Raw genomic sequence first — 21,994 nt, 5'->3', positions numbered from 1 at the left:
TTCTTCTGTGGGCTTCTGAAATTATTGAGATACTGTTATATTTGATTTTAACTCACAGTTTAGGGGTTAACTAGGATTTCTTGACAGGAGTTTCCATATGTTTTAAGCCAAAGAGGAATTATTTTGAATGACAATTAATGGTAGGGGTATGAGGGGAATTGATGTTTAAAGATCAAAGAAAAGTTCTCTGAAGTTCAGAAGCAGCATCACAGTATTAAGATAAAATGCTAACATATTCTTAAAGGAATTGTGTGTCATAATTCATCACGTATCCTTATATTTGTTGTTGTTGTTCAGTTGCTAAGTTGTGTTCAACTCTTTGCGACCCCATGTATTTAATAAACTGTATGGACTGAACATGGACTGTAGCCTGCCAGGTTCCTCTGTCCATGGGATTTCCCAGGCAAGAGTACTGGAGTGGGTTGCTGTTTCCTCCTCCAGGGATCATCCCCACCCAGGGATGGAAGTCACGTCTCCTGCACTGGAGACAGATTCTTTACCAGTGAGCCACCTGGGAAGCCTGTATCTTTGCATAGCCTCCATGAAGGTCTGATGTTTTCATATATGATCTTCGTGCCTCTCTTTACACTCTTCGCTCCTGCCACTAAGTTTCATCACTCACTAGCATAACCCGCTGTTATATTATCTATGCTGGGAAGGCATCTTTATTTTTAAATCTCCAATTTCTTCCAGGTAGAATTGACCACTTGTTCCTTAGGATTTCTGCTGTTCCCTGTCAAGGACTTTTTACGTGTTCCTTGCTTCCATTATTCTTTTATTCTGTTACATGTGTGTGCATTACAACATAATATCTTAAGTATGTTGATTTTAATGCTACCTTTTCTCCTTCCACTGAAGAAATTGCATCAGAATATAAATTGATGTAAGCAATGAAATTTTAGGTCTGAGCTGTATCTCCAGTACTGAAGCACTAACAAGAACTTAATAGGTGGTCAGTTGTGGTTTATTAAATACATGGATGCATGGCTTCATTCCGGAGATGTTTGCTGCAATCCTGGCTCTTTATTAATACTTAGCTGCTATACGGCAACTCTAAGCTCATCCTAAGGTGAAATTTACCCTCTGTATTTCAGTTTCTACACCATAGCATGGATGGAATATCTTTCTTCCTATCTACCTCTCAGGACTGTTTTCAAAGTTAATAGCCCTGAAGGCCCTTTTTAAATACTAGCCTACAATGTGATTGTAAGACTTTTTTTTTTTTTTTTAAGGCTTCCTTTCTCCTTATTTTCATATAAACAGTGAATAACCAAGTGCTTCTCTTGGAAGAGTTGATTACTGCTTCACCCTAAGGACTTTTTCACCCTAAGGACTCTGTTGAGAGAACTGATTCTCGGAGCTACCTGAGGGCATATGGAAATAGCTACATTACCCAGAAACTTTTTATAATAAAAGAGCTTTATCTGTAATATAATGTAGTTCTTCTTTCTCCAAAGAAGTCAGTGCCTGAGATTAAACATCTTCTGCTGCTGAGTCAGTGGCCAAGAGAGACTTTATTGAGTCCCCACTGGCCTTGTACTGGAGGACCAGGACATGATTGAAGGTGGTGATTTCCATCAACTGCTTCAAGGAAAGTTTTAGGACACAGACTGGTAAGAGATATTCCAGGATTCTTTCTTCTTTTCTTGTTATTGTGATTAAAACAAACAGGAACAGACCCTGGGCACAGCTTCTAAAAGTAAGGAACACTCAAGCCTGATAATAACTTGAAGTGTACATAGTACCATCCAATAAGAGAAATGCTAGGGGCAAATAGGGGGGAAATCACGTCTAGTGTTGTTTTATGGGAAGCAGGTTCCTCTCTCCTTCCTTCCCTTTCTCTCATTTCCTTGAAATTACCAGGCTTTGTAAGTTCCTGATTAACTAGCACTTCATAAACTTTCTCATTACCCATGAACACATACAGGACACAAAGTGAGTTCACTTGCTCCTTCTTGCTGGAATTAATCATTTCTTATTCTTTGTGCCACGTGGTCAAACTGCGTTTTTCCTGTATTTATCCTATGCATTTTGTGTTTGCTTTTGCCTTTTCTGAGACATTTCTTGCATAGATTCTCTCTCATACTTCCTTGTATAACCATTTCAATGGCTTGGTTGGGAATGCTTTCCCTTGAGATGTATCTTGAGTTTATAATTTCAGGAAATGATGCAGTCAGTCCTCGATCAAGCAGATTAATGCATACAGAATGGATGCGGTGGCTACCAAGATCTTAAAGTCATGACTTGTTTGTTAGAAATCACAGTTGTAAGAGATGGAGACACAACTGAAACTGCATTAGGCATTAAAGGGGATTTATTGGCTCACATATCTAGAAAGCCTATTGGCACAAAAGCTTCAGCCAAGACTGGATCCAGGGACTTAAATGATATTATCAGGGCACTTTCTTTCCCTCCATCTTTCGTATAAGCTCTCTCACAAATAGGTAAGACAGCTCCAGATGCATCAGACTCACATCTTAGTAGGTTAGTAACTCACTGGAAAAGGACCATCTTTCTTAGTAAATACTGCAGAGAACTGTAACAAAGACTGTTTTGTATAGATTGGAAAAATATATATATGTATGTACTTGTTGTGACTGCTCAGTCTCTCAGTCATGTCCGACTCTTTGTGACACCATGGGCTGTAACCAGCTTCCTCTGTCCATGGAATTTTCCAGGCAAGAATACTGGAGTGGGTTGCCATTTCCTACTCCAAGGGATTTTCCTGACCCAGTGATCAAACCCACGTCTCTAGAGTCTCCTGCATTGGCAGGAGGATTCTTTACCCCTGTGCCACCTTGGAAATTATAACTATCTATACATACATATAAGCCTATTAAGAATATGGGATATTCTAATTGACCAAGTCTGGAGTTTGTGCTCACTCCTATGGAGTTCACCTACTCAAATATTAGAGAATGAATCCCTCACTGGACGCAGAGAGAACAAAAAACAGGATGAATGCAGAATCAGTTAAAAATCACAGGTGTCCTTAACATATGGTCAAAGCAAAATATGGTGTAAACATATGTGATAATTATACCCAATATTTAAAAACACATTTATAGGTCTTTAGTTAGACATATTCCAGAAAATGTCATAGTGTCAGGGAAAAGTAATTTAGGAATACAGAACATCGAAAGAATTTATTGGGAAAAGTATGGCAAAGGAGTATATCTGTAAAATAGTCTTTTCCTGAGTTAGGTGAGATTACCTTTCCGTATGTGAGAATGGGATGTGAATAGGGCAGAAATTCCGTCCCTGTTACGCTGTCGCTCTCCCGCTCGCATCTCTTTTCTTGATGTTGTCACCTTTGCAGTCCTTACTCCCTGGCGCTATTAGCTACAGCTACATGATTTCTTCTGTTCTTATCCTTCTTAAAAGACTGTTAGCAGAGGAAATGACTGATCTAGGATGGTTTGGCTGAGTTAACTTTCTTGTGCTCTATGTGCCTGCCTAGGCAGAGACGTAAGAGAGAGGGTGGAACGGTGCGACGCCTCTTAAAGTCAGAACTGCCACATCTTCACTTTGTTGTTGTTTAGCTGCTAAGTCATGTCTGACTCTTGCAACCTCCTGGACTGTAGCCCACTAGATTCCTCTGTCCATGGGATTTCATGTCTTATTGTCCAAAGCAAGCCACAAGCCCAACCCATATATTTGAGAGGCAAAGAAAGATAATCAAATTTATTATGGGAAGAAGTTCAAGGTCTTATTGAAATGGTCATGGTACAAAGAGGGATAGAAATAGCTACAAGTTCCCTCAAATGGTTGCATTCCCCATGTAGTTTCTTCGTGATAATTTCTGCTAATAAACTAGTTTTTATTTTGTAATTAAAAATGTATTATTAGAGGGACTTCTGGTTTCAGGTTCTGCGTATAAGTTGCCCCATCTGTCCTAACAAGAAGTTAAAAGCAGAACAGATTTAAAAATCAATTCCTCCCCTTGGATCCATAGAGAGAGAAAGACACAGGGAACTGGTTGCTTCTGAGATTGGAAAGATGAACAAATGCAGGGAATTACAACTTAACAGAATACAGACTCAAAAGCAGAGACTGCCACAGCAATCACTATAGGATCTAGTGTTGGGATAAGAAAACCAGAACTATGATTGACAATTTGCCGGAGGCTCGGTGTGGACAACTCTTGGAGTGAAAAACTCCAGGGGGACACAATCGTAAGAGGCCCCCCGGAATATTGCATAATTTACCTCTAGTAGCTGAACCAGGGGAGAAGGCAATGGCAACCCACTCCAGTACTCTTGCCCAGAAAATCCCATGGATGGAGGAGCCTGGTGTGCTGCAGTCCATGGGGTCCCTAGGAGTCGGACACGACTGAGCGACTTTCACTTTCACTTTCATGCATTGGAGAAGGAAATGGCAACCCACTCCAGTATTCTTGCCTGGAGAATCCCAGGGATGGAGGAACCTGGTGGGCTACCGTCTATGGGGTCGCACAGAGTCAGACACGACTGAAGCGACTTAGCAGCAGCAGCAGCAGCAGCAGCAGCTGAACCAGAGTCCCACATGAAATATCTGATAAAAATCCCCTCATGCTTCCAGTGGTAGGAGGGGAAAGGAATCATTTTGTAATAGGCTAGAGCATGTCTTAATACATCCTGTCTCCATGGAAACTAGTTAGCCAGAGCCTAAACTGCCTAGGTATTATCAGAGCCTAATTGACTATGGGAAGGAACATACCCAACTCCAGCCTGCTCTAACTATCCTTTACCACTTAAGGGGGGCAGGCAGAAAAAAAAAAACAAAACAAAAACTGAGAAATGCACGTGAAGTTCACAGTCCTGGGGCATAAATCCACTAAAAACTGAAACCTAATTGTAGGACATAGAACACTCCCCCTGATCCCAAATCTTACTACCACATTACTAACTGCATATTTACAATCATTCCGTTTACTTAAGGAGCTCCCTAGTAGCTCAGACGGTAAAGAATCTGCCTGCAATGCAGGAGACCCGGGTTCAATCCCTGGATGGGGAAGGTCCCCTGGAGAACGCAATGGCTACCCACTCTAGTAATCTTACCTGGAGAATTCCATGGACAGAGGAGCCTGGTGGGCTACAGTCTACGGGGTTGCAAAAAGTTGGATGTCTTTTACTCAATACATCATGTCTGACTATCAGGAAAAAAATTACAGGACATTCCAAAAGCAAAAAACTCCCACATAATTTGAAAAGATAGAGCAAGCATCAGAAAGAAACAGACAAGGCAGGGATGTTGGATGTTGGAATTATCAGACAGGGAATTTAAAACAAATCTAATCAATATGCTAAGAGCTCTAACGGATAATATAATTGAAGTGAAGTCACTCAGTCGTGTCCAACTCTTGGTGAACCTATGGACTGTAGCCTACCAGACTCCTCTGTCTATGAGATTTTCCAGGCAAGGGTACTGGAGTGGGTTGTCATTTCCTTCTCCAGGGGATCTTCCCAACCCAGGGATCGAACCCAGGCCTCCCGCATTGTAGTCAGACGCTTTACCGTCTGAGCCACCAGGGAAGTTAGGCGGATGATATAGGTAGTATGCAAAAACAGATGGGCATGAAGCATTCACCAGAACTGACCACATTTGGAACCATAGGATGCATCTTAACAAATTTAAATAAAAAGAAATTACATAATGTCTGCTTTCAGGCCACAGTAGAATTAAACTTGAAATTAATAACACGAAGCTAACTGGAAAATCCCAGTATACATGGAGATGAAACAATATGCTTTTAGATAACACATGGAATAAACATGAAATCTCAAGAGAAATTTATAAATATTTTGAATGAAATAAAAACATACCTTATCAAAACTTGTGGGATGCAGCAAACAAAGAGCCTAGAGGGTAATTTATAGCATTGAATGGAGTTATTAGAAAAGAAAAAAGATCTAAAATAAGTACTCTAAATTTTCACTTTGGGAAACTAGAAACAGAAGAACAAATTAAATCTAAAGTAAGAAGGAGGTACATAACTATAAGAGTTAGGGGGAAAATAATAAAATTGAAAATAGGAAATCAATAAAATCAGTGAGCCCCAAAGCTAGTTCATTGTAAAGATGAACAAAGTTGATATATTTCTTTCTATTTATCTAGAAAAAAAGAAATAGAACACAAATTACTAATACCAGAACAAAAAGAGGAGGCATTATTATAGATCCTATGAACTTTAAAAGATCTTAAAGGAATAATATAATATCTATGTCCACAAATTTAATAACCTAGAGGAAATGGACCAATGCCTTGGAAGACACAAGGCTTCAAAACTCACACAAGAAGATATAGAGAATCTGGCTAGACCTGTATCTATTAAAGAAATTGAGTTGATAATTAATGACCTTCCAAAACAGAGGTCACCAGGCCTAAAAATGTTCACCAGTAAATTTTGCCAAACATTTAAGGAAGAAATTATATCAATTCTCTACCATCTGTTTCAGAAGCTAGCAGCAGAGAAAATACTTCCTAACTCACTCTATGAAGTCAGCGTTACCAAATTTATTATGGGAAGAAGTTCAAGGTCTTATTGAAATGGTCAGGGTACAAAGAGGGATAGAAATAGCTACAAGTTCCCTCAAATGGTTGCATTCCCCATGTAGTTTCTTCATGATAATTTCTGCTAATAAACTAGTTTTTATTTTGTAATTAAAAATGTATTATTAGACGGACTTCTGGTTTCAGGTTCTGCGTATAAGATTGGCATGTGCCAATCTCCGTGGGGTGAATACACCTGCTGTGGTCTATTTCAGGGTATCTGTGATTTCTCACTGAAAGGGAAGTTGAGAAGAGATGCTCAGGAGCAAGCATTATTTAGTATTTCCACCAAACAACTACCACAGACATAACCTCTAGTTTATATAAGTTGATTTTTTAATAATGGCTGTGCTTGACAAACCAGCTTGCAAAGTCCCCATAAACTTAGCAGTCAGCTTTCAAGTGCTGATGTGAGTTTTCTTCAGGAAACTACTTAATGTTTCTCTCTTCTTGAACCTCCCCTTTCCCCCCGCCCCCAACATTTTCTGTGTGTTCTAGTCCAGTTACCTAAATACACTATACTTAATTTTTCTACCAGCTTAACTCTTAAAGAGGTCTGCTTCCTTTCCCCAGGCAATAATTTTACTGGGAACTGTTCCTTAAAAAATAGTATAATGTTTGCTTTTTTCTTGATAATATGGCTAATAAATATCCACTCTAGAAAATTTAGGAATATGAAGAGGAACATAGAAATCACCACTAATTTTATCAGTTCTCTGTAATTTCTAAAGTATACTGGGATTTTATTCTATGCCTAATCGTAGCTACAGAGAGCTAAATAATAACTTTGATTTTAGATCATTTCTCCTTTAGCCTAAAACACTTATTTTCCCCCATATTTCTTCCAAAAGTCCTGAGATTAATTTTGCAGCCGCAACTTGCCTATCTCTAGTGTTGGGATACTTAGTCGAAACAAGTTCTATGACAATTCTGTTCTCCATTTTACCAGTCTCCTGTGTGAGTGGGGAGTTTCCTTGGTGCCTCAGATGGTAAAGAATCCACCTGCAATACAGGAGACCCAGGTTCAATCCCTGGGTAGGGAAAATCCCCTGGAAGAGGGCAAGGCTACCCACTCCCATATTCTTGCCTGGAGAATCCCCATGGACAGAGGAGCCTGGTAGGCTATAGTCCATGGGGTCGCAAAGAGTCAGACATGACTGACTTTCACTTTTGTGATTGGGAATGGCCAAGTGACCAACATCAGGCCAATGAATCAAATGGGTAGGGATGGAGATGTTATTCTGGGAAAGCTTTTAATTTTCCCGATAAAAGCTAGCTGATGTGTAGCATAAATGTAATTTCTCCATTTTCCTGTCTTAAACATGTGTCTGGAGCTACCCCAGGCACCTAGAATAGATGGGGTGGCAGACACCAAGGCCGGATTTCAGAAATGCCAACCTTGACAACTCTGAGCTGCTGAAAGGAAGCCAGAAGCTTCTTACCTTCCAGAATTCTTTTTAAGAGAGGAGAAAAGACTTGTATGCTTAATCCACTCTTAATAAGGTATTCCTCCCCAATATGCCTCTCTGTCTTGTTGCTTGCTTGCCCTTTTACAGCCTAAACTCCAGTCAGGCTGAGTTACACCCTTTGATGCTTCCAAGCTTTGCTCAGTGACCCCTCTTGACTGTATGCTTTTTCTCCTTGATTACTTGGCTTTCAGAATAAGATAAGGTAGCATTTTCCACATAACTGTTTAGACTCTTCATTGATCGCCTGTCCCTGTAGGTTTGAAAAGTTCTCTTTTGATCTTTATTGTACCTTGTATATTCCTCTAGCACATGGTTTATTGCATCCACACTTGTCTAAATCTGCATCTCTTCGAATTTCCCTTGGCACAGAGTTTCTCAACCTTTTTTGAAAATTATTGCTCTTCTAAGAATTCTTTCTGGAGAGATTCCCCCCAGCTGTCCCTTTCTCCCCCTGAAGTTGTAATGCCAATAGTATACTCCATGTTTGCTTATTGAATGCATTGTGCTTTATACATAAAGTAGAACAAGATTTTTCCACTGCCAGAAGAACTGATTTTTATCCCTTTTGAGCGAATAACGTTCCTGTTAAGAGTACATGCTGTAGCACAAAACCTAATTCTGTTCTGCATTTTGTAGGCATTTGTTGAATTGCCTACAGGAGAGAAGCCTAGCAGCCTATAGTCCATGGGGTCACAAAGAGACACGACTTAGCAACTGAACAGCAATAAAATTTTCAGAGGCACTGGTGCAGAACAATACAAATGAAGATTATTTCAGGTGGGTTGTGTTAAGGGCTGAATTGTATTCCCCCTACCCCATAATTCATATGTTAAAGTCCTAACCCCCAGTACTTCAGAATATGACAATTTGGAGATTGGGCCTTTAAAGATGTTATTAAGGTAAAACAAAGAGAGGTGAATGGACCCTAATCTTATATGACTCATAGGAAGAAGAGATTAGGACTCAAACACACACAGAGGAAAGACCCAGTGAAGACACAGGGAGAAGTCAGGCATCTGTAAGTCAAGGAAAAAGGCCTTAGGAAAAAAAATCAACCCTGCCAATATCTTGTTCTTGGACTTCTGGCTTTTAGGATTGTGAAAAGCAAAATAGTGTTACTTAAGCCACTCAGCCCGTGACCCTTTGTTACGGCAGCCCTGGTAGACTAATACAGGCTGAGTGTCCAGAAAGGGAGGCGTCTTGCTCTCTGACAGCAGAATTAATTTTGCTTAGTGTCTGTGAAATGAAGAGACGTTAACAGTGGTTCAGAGAAGCTCTTAGCTAAGGAAGGTTCTTGTACTGGGATATGTTCTCAGTTTTGGCTCTAAGGTATGCTCACTGCAAAGATAAATTGACATTTGTGGCCTTTTCTGAGGTGAATTTTTATGGTAAATTTTGACACCTCAATCCACTTACATTGGGTCCCTTAAATGCTGCTGGAGTGGTGATTGTTTTCAGTCAGCTTTTCTTTTACAGTCCCCAAGGGTCGAACCCGGTGCTTTGGAGAGTAGGTATAATAAGCAGGTTTAAGGGCAAGGCCAATAGTCCAATGGCTGAAAGGGATGAAAGGATTCTCTTTTCCTTAAAACCCAGAGCAGAGACAGAACATACAGCATCTTCCAAAATGCTGGAAATTGTCCTTTATGGGAGTTATGTGTGTTTAATTGAAATCTGCCTTCATAAGGTTCTTTTTTGAATGTGGGTTTTCTCCAGAGAGTGTCTCTGGTGGTTAAAGGCCTTTGGCATAAGACAGGCCTTGGTTTATTACCTCATTTGGCACTAGTCGGTTGTGTGAGCAGTTAAGAAGTTGTTTAAACTTTATATTCTTTTTTTATTATTTCTAAAATTGTGATCCTGATGAGACACATCTTACAGAGTTTTGTAAGGACTAATTATGTTAATGCTCACAAAGCATCCAGCCTGATACTAGGTTTATATGAAGGCCTCTATGGTGCTTCTGTGCTGGGCTAATATTAAATGGTAATTAACAAAAGTAGCATAAAATATCAGAGACCATTTTGATCATAGAAGTGAAAGAAGGTGACTTTTTTAACTTAGCAAGCACTGTTCAAGAATCACTTCATGGGAAATAGATGGGGAAACAGTGTCAGACTTTTTATTTTGGGGGGCTCCAAAATCACTCCAGATGGTGACTGCAGCCATGAAATTAAAAGACGCTTACTCCTTGGAAGAAAAGTTATGACCAACCTAGATAGAATATTCAAAAGCAGAGACATTACTTTGCCAACAAAGGTCCGTCTAGTCAAGGCTATGGTTTTTTTAGTGCTCATGTATGGATGTGAGTGTTGGACTATCAAGAAAGCTGAGCACCAAAGAATTGATGCATTTGAACTGTGGTGTTGGAGAAGACTCTTGAGAGTCCCTTGGATTGCAAGGAGATCCAGCCAGTCCATTCCAAAGGAGATCAACCCTGGGTGTTCTTTGGAAGGAATGATGCTGAGGTTGAAACTCCAGTACTCTGGCCACCTCATGCGAAGAGTTGACTCATTGGAAAAGACTCTGATGCTGGGAGAGATTGGGGGCAGGAGGAGAAGGGGACGACCAAGGATGAGATGGCTGGATGGCATCACCGACTCGATGGACGTGAGTCTGAGTGAACTCTGGGAGTTGGTGATGGACAGGGAGGCCTGGCGTGCTGCGATTCATGGGGTTGCAAAGAGTCGGACACGACTGAGCGACTGAACTGAACTGTTCAAGACGGATGCACAGAAAAGGCATGTATTTACAGCCAGCAGTATGTCAAACTTTCCTAAGTGTAAGACAGTCAGCTCTTATTATATCAAAGACAGAACCAAATGATGCTAAAATAGACCCATGCTTGACATATCTTTGGTTGGTCTGGATTTGTTTGTTCTCTTTACTAGCAGCTGATTATGTTTTTCCTTAACACAAGTTTCTTAATTTTGTTCCCTGTTATTCAGAAGGGATTCCCTCTGGGCTCTCTGACCTGCCTTACTGCCCACTTCAGCCTCTTTTGTGGTGGAGTCCGGTGGCGAAGGTTTCAGCCTTTCGTTCAGCCAGTTTTCAGGACTGGAGCAACTTCTTGCATACTTGTCAGCCATTTTCTGTGTTTTAAAGCTCACAGGGAAATCCAACTTAGTTTCATTGCTTTTTGGTCTTGAATAAAAATCAAAGTAAGATACAAAATTAACTCTCGTAACTGTATTTTAAATAAGCAAAATTTTGCAGGCAATATAAAAGATTATTTAATTGGACAGATTTGTCTAATATTTTTCATTGTCATTAGTATTTTATGTCAACTATTTCACATTGTGTCTTATGTATTAATTTTATGTAACAATTTTGAAGAAATAGATCATATGACATGCTATGAGTGTATGAAGAGATATATTTGTGTTTCTTAAATATGAAGGTATACATTTGTGTATATGTGTATATAAATATATTCTCGTATATATGTCTACACATGTACTTAGTGTACAATGTCGATTTAAAAACAAGTCACGACCTGAAAGTTGACAGTTATGTTATATTTGGGGAATATTTAGGACTTCAAAACTGGGAGACAGCATCTCAAGTGACCCTGAGATAACTGGTCTGAGGAGGTCAGGGGCGGAGTCAGGTTATATAGAATTTTGCAACAAAGGGCATGTAGTCTGAACATCAAAAGTATTTGTGAATTCAAGAAAACCAGGCATCCTAAGTTAAGGGATTTAGTGCTTTTCTGTGTATGGGAATTCTGTGTATCTATTTCTATTGCACATTTCTGTGTATGGGAAATCTATGTATCTGTTTCTATTGCACATTTCTGTGTATGGGGGATTCTATGTATCTATTTCTATTGCACATTTCTGTGTATGGGGGATTCTGTGTATCTGTTTTCTATGTGTGGGCTTCTCTGATGGCTCAGCAGGTAAAGAATCCACCTGTAATGCAGGAGACACAAGAGAAGTGGGTTTGATCCTTGGGTTGGGAAGATACTCTGGAGAAGGAAATGACAGCCTGTTCTAGCATTCTTGCCTGGAAAACCCCATGAATGGAGTCTGAAGGGCTACAGTCCAAAGTGTCGTAATGAGTTGGAAACAGCTATGCATGTAGGCACAGCATATATAGGAAGATGCAAGAGTCTGGGCTCACTGAAATTATTCCTTTCATAGACCCCTCAGCTATCTGGGGCCAGTGGGCTGTGTTTTTCACATTCTGAGTTCCTTGGGGCTCACCAGGGGGAGTGGCTGCAGCCTCGTGGCTGCCAGATTGCTCAGGTAATCTTCTTCATCCTGAGTGCCCTTGGGGCTCAGGAATTCACAGGTGGAAGGCTGGGATAGCTGATTGTGAAATTCTTCTTTACTAATATGGCACGAAATATTCCATTTCTTGCAAGTACACAGAAAGTACACAATGCATCTTTACTAAACAAGGTATCAATTGAGGTACATATCACTGCTTTGTGGTTCATAGCTAATTGGTACAGAATGGAAATAAATCTAACCAAGAAAAGTGTGATATTAAAGAGTAGAGAGACAGATGGGCCAGGGTGGAAACAATAGTGAGTTTGAAGTCATTAGTGCTTGGAGGTTTAATGACTGGATTAAAAAATAAGTTTGGATTTGAAAAATAAGTTTGGTATGTTTTTTATGAGTCATTTGAACATTCAATGTGAAAATAAAAGGTGGGAGATTATTCACATATGATCTATCGTCTGTCACTGCTGATAAAAACTTGTTAAATATGGGATAATATGTTCTACAAGAGGGACACTGAAGTAGGAAGTAGAAGAAAGTTACTCCCAAATAGCTACTCTCTTTCTCTCTCTCTTATATATATACACTGTGGAAAATTCTGAAAGGGATGGGAATACCAGACCACCTGACCTGCCTCCTGAGAAACCTATATGCAGGTCAGGAAGCAATAGTCAGAACTGGACATGGAACAACAGACTGGTTCCAAATAGGAAAAGGAGTACGTCAAGGCTGTATATTGTCACCCTGCTTATTTAACTTATATGCAGAGTATATCATGAGCAGTGCTAGGCTGGAAGAAGCACAAGCTGGAATCAAGATTGCTGGGAGAAATATCAATAACTTCAGATATGCAGATGATACCACCCTTATGGCAGAAAGTGAAGAGGAACTAAAAAGCCTCTTGATGAAAGTGAAAGAGGAGAGTGAAAAAGTTGGCTTAAAGCTCAACATTCAAAAAACTAAGATCATGGCATCTGGTCCCATCACTTCATGGGAAACAGATGGGAAACAGTAGAAACAGTGTCAGACTTTATTTTTTGGGGGCTCCAAAATCACTGCAGATGGTGACTGCAGCCATGAAATTAAAAGACACTTACTCCTTGGAAGGGAAGTTATGGCCAACCTAGATAGCATATTGAAAAGCAGAGACATTACTTTGCCAACAAATGTCCGTCTAGTCAAGGCTATGGTTATTCCTGTGGTCATGTATGGATGTGAGATTTGGACTGTGAAGAAAGCTGAGCGCTGAAGAATTGATGCTTTTGAACTGTGGTATTTGAGAAGACTCTTGAGAGTCCCTTGGACTGCAAGGAGATCCAACCAGTCCATCCTGAAGGAGATCAGTCCTGGGTGTTCATTGGAAGGAATGATGCTAAAGCTGAAACTCCAATACTCTGGCCACCTCATACAAAGAGTTGACTCATTGGAAAAGACCCTGATGCTGGGAGGCATTGGGGGCAGGAGAAGGGGACGACAGAGGATGAGATGGCTGGATGGCATCAGCGACTTGATGGACATGAGTTTGAGTAAACTCCAGGAGTTGGTGACGGACAGGGAGGCCTGGCGTGCTGTGATTCATAGGGTTGCAAAGAGCTGGACACAACTGAGGGATTGAACTGAACTGAACTAAACTTATATATATATGAGTTTACAATACATCTATTCTTTTTCCATTTGTCAGTCCTCTCATCTGTATAAAACAAGTATGGGGAATAAAGCATTTTCTAGGTCATATATAAGGACATTTCTCTTCTAGTGTTCAAAGGTTCTATCTTTGGTTTGTAATACATGTATTGGTGTGCAGTGACAGGTCGTGTGACTGGGAGATTTTAAAAGGATGGAGGAGATGAAGGGGACCTCAGAATCAGGGGTATACACTGGTGTGGTTATACAGAAAGCATATAGGTCCTAGAATTTAGACTATTTAGGATCTAATCCAAGCTATGCATGTTACAAGGACTCACTTGATTTCTCCAGGCTCACTTTTCTTATCTATAATTTGACTATTTCCTGTGACATGATTCCCATCTCATTCCAAATTCAGCACTCATGGCATCCCTTAACAGTTGAGATAACAGGGTAATATGATAAAAAGAAATCAAACAGGCTCACAGATGCATTGTTTATACTTATTGGTCATTTTACATCTTTTTTTTCCCCAACATCCCACAATTTTACTGCCCTATGTAACACAGCATCATGATTGAGAGTGAGGGCTCTCCAGCCATTCTGCCTCAATTTGAATTTCAGCTTCATCACTTACGAGCATATGATGTGACTGGACATTTCACTTAAGTAATCTTTGCCTCATTTCTCTCATGTTTAAAGTAGCTATGATTATAGTACCACCTCCCAGGATTGTAATGAGGAGTAAATGAGTTAAAGCACGAAGAGCTTGGAATGAAGCCTGGTACATCATAAGTGCTTAATAAATACTAGCTATTACTGTGTCCTCTTCTAAATCCATTCTATACCCAGGCTTTGTCTTGAGCTAGGACACAGTGATTTCACGCCCCTTCTGCGTGTCTCCTTAATCTCTCCTAGGAATTTTGATGTAGGTGAGGAGAGAGAAGGGAAAAGCACTATGGGATAGAGATAGAGAGTGAGACATGGATAAAAGATTAAGATGAATAGTCTCTAAAATTGCCTGGAGGAAAATGAAAAATAAGAGGAATCATACTGCCCACATAGTTAATTCATATTGTTTGGTAATTCCATTGTATTTCTGGCAATCACTAATTTTCCTGACACAGATAAGGGGTAGGACTTGATCCTCCCATCATTCTTTCTCTTGATGCTATAATTCTTTCATTTATTACATCATCTTTTGTGCTTTGCACATGTAAAGACATGTTAAACGACATTATTTATTCTTATCGTCCAGAAGGTCAGATGTGTATCTCATCCATCTCACATGCATAGGAATCCCCAGCATACTGACATATGTGTAAATATGGTCATGCTTGCATGCTGAGTCACTCGGTCGTGTCTGACTCTTTGTGACCCTTTGCACTGTAGCCTGTCAAGCTCCTCTGTCCTTGGGATTCTCCAGGCAAGAATATTGGGGTGGGTTGCCTTCCCCTTCTCCAGGGATTCTTCCCAACCCAGGGATCGTATGCAAGCCTCCAGCGGCTCTGGCATTGCAGGCATATTCTTTCCCACTGAGCCACCAGGGAAGCCCCATAAAGATACTCAGTACAGATTTATTGACTAGTGGCTCATGTTCAGTCGCTGAGTCGAGTCCGACTCTTGCGACCCCATGAGCTATAGCCCAGCAGGCTCCTCTGTCTCAGGAATTATCCCAGCAAGAATACTGGAGTGGGTTGCCATTTCCTCCTCCAGGGGATTTTTCTGACCCCAGGGATCAAACCTGCGTCTCCCTCATTTCCTGCACTGGCAGAAATATGCTTTACTGCTGAGCCACCTAGGAAGCCCTTATTGACTAATACATTGGATAAAAATTATTCAAAGGTCTCATGAAACCCCACATAAGCATATGTTTTAAATCACATTAAGTATAGATTATTTCCCATTTTTATTATTTCCACAGTGTCAAACCTTCAGAAATCTATTCTTTAAGTGAATTTTTTTCTTTTGCAGCCACATAACAGACATAATAGTTCCCCTGCTTCTGTTTTCTACATAGAAATTTTCAAAGCGTTCTAATAATAAATCCTGCGAAAGGTTTTGACCATAATGGCTTTTCAAAGCTTCCACACAAAGAAACTCAGTTAAGACCAGGCCATAAATAAGACCTCAGTGCTGAAGCACAAGAAGGCCCTGTATATCTAAACCCATTAAATGAATCATTTATTTTGCTACTCATCTGTCATGTTTTGAAGGTCACATAACAATGCTTATTTCTTATGGCCCATCGGCAAGCTGTAGAATCAGAGGCTGAACCAAGTCCTTGAGTCAAATACTTGTGATGGTTAATTGTATTTCCAGGGCCAATACCTACAGTTATGCTCACTGGGTAAAATCAAATCTCATGCCCTGGGAGGGCACAGCATGCCTGCAAGAGCAGTAAAAGGATTTCTCCACATTGTTTCTCATCTCTGAATAGTTATGTTACATTGAAATATTTTTGGAACGTGGTCAGCCTTTTTGTCTCCTCAGATACATGCCTAGGAGATTTTTACAAGTTGGCGTAAATGGGTGGCTCAAGTGGTAAGAATCCACCTTCTAATGCAGGAGCTGCAGGAAACTAAGGTTCAATCCCTGGGTCAGGAAGATCCCCTGGAGGAGGACATGGCATCCCACTCCAGTATTCTTGCTTGGAAAATCTCATGGATGGAGGAGCCTGGTGGGCTACAGACCATGGGGTTGCAGAGTCGGACATGACTGAGCATGCACACACTGCAGTGGGGATGAAAAGATGTGCCTATCAAGCAGATGGAGCTGGATTTGAAACTCCGTTTGCCCACTCACACAGTCCATCATCAGACAAGTTGCTTGACCTCTCTGACCCTCCTTTTCCTTACCTATAAATTGCCTAATTCTATCTGTCTTGCAAGGTTGCTGGGAAGATTTAATGATTTAGAATAGATAAAATGATATCCATGATGCCTGACACATAGTAGATTCTCTCAGCTTTTGTTAACATCCACCACTCCAGGTTCCTTTTTGTATCTGGAGCCACTTTTGTTAGAATCCTTCCCAGAGCTGTGCAGGGGGGCGCTGGCAACCCCAGCATGATTGTTCTTCCCATTGCTCTATGTTCTACTTATTCTCTTACATCTTTGTTCAAATTTATTAATTTACATAAAGTGCACAAGCCTTATGTATATGACTTGGTAGATTTTAACATTATACATGCAGCCATGTAAATACCGCCTCAATCAAGATACAGAAAGTTTCCAGCATGTGGGAGGTTCCCCTGTGCCTTTGTTTAGTCAATTACACGTGGGTTGCATGATTTCCAGCTCACAGTCCAAAATGAACACCTAGGTCCCCTTGTTCAAGAACGTTAAGAATTTCAACATGGTGAGAGCAGAGCATTAGAGTAAGCAAAGGACCTTCTAAATGTGGAGCCTTATGACGCTTGCACCCGTGAAGGCTGCCCCAATCACATGCCCTGTCAACTGAGCTAACTGTTATTCCAACTTTGATTGCTACCCAAATATTTACTATGTTATGTTCATACACTTTATATAAAAGGAATTAAACAGTACATACTCATTTTCATCGTTCCTTTATCCCTCAATATATCTATGAGAATATCCATGAGGCTACACATTTTAGTAGTTTTTAAAATTTTTCTTGCCATGTATATTTCATTGCATGATAGTAAACTCCACTTTGTTTATCTACTATTCTGTTGATAGATGCTTGGATTGTGTCCAGTTTGGGGCTCTTATGAATAAAGCTGCTTATATATGTCTTTGGGGGCTTCCCAAGTGGCACTAGTGGCAAAGAACCAGCCTGCCAATGCAGGGGACATAAGAGATGCTGGCTTGATCCCTGTTTAGGAAGATCCCTGGTGGAGGGCATAGTGACCCATTCTAGTATTCTTACCTGATGAATTCTCATGGACAAGGGAGCCTGGTGGGCTATATAGTCCGTAGGGTCATACAGAGTTGGACATGACGGAAATGACTTTTGTTTGGACATATGTACTTCTCTTGCATGTATACTTAGGAGTGAAACTGATGAGTTATAGGCAGAACCCATGATAGGCATGTCATATAAAATGATCATACATCAGAGAAATGAAAATTTAACCAATACAGTATATTTGCGCATATATATGGAATTCAGGCTTCAGTAGTAGGTGAACCGTGAACTTTCAGATGTTCAAGCTGGTTTTAGAAAAGGGGGAGGAACCAGAGATCAAATTGCCAACATCTACTGGATCATCGAAAAAGCAAGAACGTTCCAGAAAAACATCTATTTCTGCTTTATTGACTTTGACTATGTGGATCACAATAAACTGTGGAAAATTCTGAAAGAGCTGGGAATACCAGACCACCTGACCTGCCTCTTGAGAAACCTATATGCAGGTCAGGAAGCAGCAGTTAGAACTGGACATGGAACAACAGACTGGTTCCAAATAGGAAAAGGAGTACATCAAGGCTGTATATTGTTACCCTGGTTATTTAACTTCTATGCAGAGTACATCATGAGAAACGCTGGGCTGGAAGCAGAACAAGCTGGAATCAAGATTGCTGGGAGAAATATCAATAACCTCAGATATGCAGATGACACCACCCTTATGACAGAAAGTGAAGAAGAACTAAAGAGCCTCTTGATGAAAGTGAAAGATGAGGGTGAAAAAGTTGGCTTAAATCTCAACATTCAGAAAACAAAGATCATGGCATCCGGTCCCATCACTCCATGGGAAATAGATGGGGAAACAGTGGAAACAGTGTCAGACTTTATTTGGGGGGCTCCAAAATCACTGCAGATGGTGACTGCAGCCATGAAATTAAAAGACATTTACTCCTTGGAAGGAAAGTTATGACCAACCTAGATAGTATTTTGAAAAGCAGAGACCTTACTTTGCTGACTAAGGTCCGTCTAGTCAAGGCTATGGTTTTTCCTGTGGTCATGTATGGATGTGAGAGTTGGACTGTGTAGAAGGCTGAGCACTGAAGAATTGGTGCTTTTGAACTGTGGTGTTGGAGAAGACTCTTGAGAATCCCTTGGACTGCAAGGAGATCCAACCAGTCCATTCTAAAGGAGATCAGTCCTGGGTGTTCATTGGAAGGACTGATGCTGAAGCTGAAACTCCAGTACTTTGGCCACCTCATGCGAAGTGTTGACTCATTGGAAAAGACCCTGATGCTGGGAGGGATTGGAGGCAGGAGGAGAAGGGAATGACAGAGGATGAGATGGCTGGATGGCATCACCGACTTGATGGACATGAGTTTGAGTGAACTCCAGGAGTTGGTGATGAACAGGGAGGCCTGGCGTGCTGCAGTTCATGGGGTCACAAAAAGTTGGACATGACTGAGCAACTGAACTGAAATGAACTGATGGAATTTAGAAAGATGGTAATGATGACCTTATATATGAGACAGTGAAAGAGACACAGATGTAAAGAACAGACTGTTGAACTCTGTGGGAGAAGGTGAAGGTGGGATGACTTGAGAGAATAACATTAAAACATGTATATTACCATATGTGAAACAGATCGCCAGTCCAGGTTCAATGCATGAGACAGGGTGCTCAGGGCTGGTGCACTGGGATGACCCTGAGGGATGGGATGCGGAGGCAGGTGAGGGGGGGGGTTCAGGATGGGGAACACATGTACACTCATGGCTGATTCATGTCAATGTATGGCAAAAACCACTACAATATTATAAAGTAATTAGCCTCCAATTAAAATAAATCAATTAATTTAAAAAAAGAGAAAATTTAATACCACAGTGAGGTCTCAGAAAAAGCTCACTAGAATGGCTAATTAAGAAGACTGGACAGCCCATATCATGTTGAGAATGTAGAAGAATTAGAATTTTCCTGCCCGCTGGAGAGAGTATACCTTTGTTCCATCACCTTGGAAAACTTCTAGGCAGTGTTTGCCTAAGTTGCCTGTATACCTGACTTATGATGCAGTGGCTCTACTCCTGAATATATTTATTTTCTACCTTCTCTAGTCACTTTGAGGAAACATCTAAAAAAATTTCAACCTGATTCTTCATTTATTAATATGGCCTTTTGCTGGGGAAGCCAAATAGTCATACCTAGGTTTCTAGTCATGACAACAAGGTGGTTTTTACATGCCAGCTTTAAAGTGCCTTCCGCATTACTTCAGTTCTCACATTTGTAGGCAAGAGATGGATCCAGGGAAAGAAGGCCTGATGGGATATCAGTAGGATGTCATTAAGAGCTATCTTATATTTCCCATTTTAAAAAATAGCTTATTGGTGGATGAAGGCAGAAATAAGACACATAGGCAATGGGCATTTTGTGAAATGAATGTTAGTTGGCCTCAGATATATTCCCTTTGAGATCTGACTGCAAGCTGATCTATAGAATGTATTCAGGAGGGTCCTCCATCATCAAGGTGACATTTCAGTGTAGCAGGTCCAGTTTCATCCACTTCCTTAGCTCACTGGTTTCTAAAAACGAGTTCGCAGAATCTGAACTGTGTCCTGAGAAAAGTTTAGGAAAGTCATATTCCAGTGGCATGACCCCTTGGAGATTCAGGTGACCTGGACTAGGACCCAGAATCTGCCTTTTTTCAGAAGCTCTTCTGATGATTTTGCTGCCAACCCTAGGCAATGCAGGGCATGTTAGATCAACTGACAGAACCACTGCCTGTTCACCTGGAGCAGAAGTACTCCCCCGAGTTTTCCCAGCTTCCTTCCCGGATGGCTGGACCATTTTCTTATTCTCTGTGAAAGCCAAAAATTAAAGTCCTAAGAATAGATTGATGTCACCATTCACCCAACAAGAGTATAATCCATCTTCTTTGGCAGGACCCACTTACTGGGACAGACCCCTCTTGAATAATAAGTCCCTAAACTCTTAAGCTAATTACCTTGCCCTTGGCCCTCTCAGGTGTCTCTGTCAGAGCCAACCTCTGCAGTTGAGCCAGGTAATAATGACCACCATCTATTGCACATTGGACAGCAAGGCAATCAAACCACTCAATCCTAAAGGAAATGAACTCTGAACATTCATTGGAAGGACTGATGCTGAAGCTGAAGCTCCAATACTTTGGCCACTCGATGTGAAGAGCCGACTCATTGGAAAAGACCCTGATGCTGGGAAAGATTGAAGGCAGAAGAGAAGGGAGTGGCAAGAATGAGATGGTTAGATAGCAACACCAACTCAATGGGCATGAATCTGAGCAAACTCAGGGAGATAGTGAAGGATAGGGAAGCCTGGCATACTGCAGTCCATGGGGTGGCAAAGAGCTGGACGTGACTTAGTGGCTGAACAACAAAATTGTACATTTACTATGACTGAATCTCTCTGCACATCTATTATCTAATTTAATCCATACAACAACTTTGGCAAGCTCGATACTATCATAATGCTTATTTCCTAAGAGAAAACTAAGGCGTAGAACTCTTAGATAACTTGCCTAGTTAGCATCCTAATAAAGAATGGGAGAGCTGTAACACTGCACAACTCTCACCCTTTGGGGTGGGTGTATGTGGGGTTACTAAGGACAAACCAGGATGTGGACACAAACCTTTCTGGTTTTTGAGATCCTGGCCTCCTTTGCCCCCTTTCTGAAACACATTGTTTAGGTAATAACATGTATTGCATTAGAACCTAGATTTTATTTGACATATTATATTATGTGAGTTGCAGTTCTGGGCACCAAGGATAGGGGTCTTCACACTCTGTTGCAGAGCTGATCTGTTTCCCACCAGGCATGTGAAGCACAGGGATCAGGGGTCATTTCATAATGAAGCCCTGTTCCAGGTGATACATAAATCGAATTGCTCTTCTTAGTTATGTTTTCCTGATGCCCACAGCAGTTTGACCTAAATGAATAGATAATTATTCAGGCTGTTATAAACATTCCGATCCATTTGGTGATCCCTTTATTAAATGAAACAAGTCCTTTTATTCCTTTTCTGATACTGCCTGTTAATAGAATAATCTCAAAGCTATTAGCATTTAAAGAGGAATTAGACAAAGATGGCCTGAATTGTCCCTTCTTCTGGCTCTTGGTGCTCATGGGACCCTTGCTTTAGCTAATTAGCCTGAAATGAATATTAAGTGCATTGATCTCTATCAGGCTCATCCTGGAAGGAAAGCTTTTGTGAAAGTCATTTCAGTTGCAGGCTTAGGTTGCCTATACGTAAGCAT

The sequence above is a fragment of the Ovis aries genome, chromosome 15 (genome assembly GCF_016772045.2).
Source record: "Ovis aries strain OAR_USU_Benz2616 breed Rambouillet chromosome 15, ARS-UI_Ramb_v3.0, whole genome shotgun sequence".
NCBI classification, from domain to species: domain Eukaryota; kingdom Metazoa; phylum Chordata; class Mammalia; order Artiodactyla; family Bovidae; genus Ovis; species Ovis aries.
The sequence above is the reverse complement of the archived record's forward strand: the minus strand, read 5'-3'. Positions refer to the sequence as shown.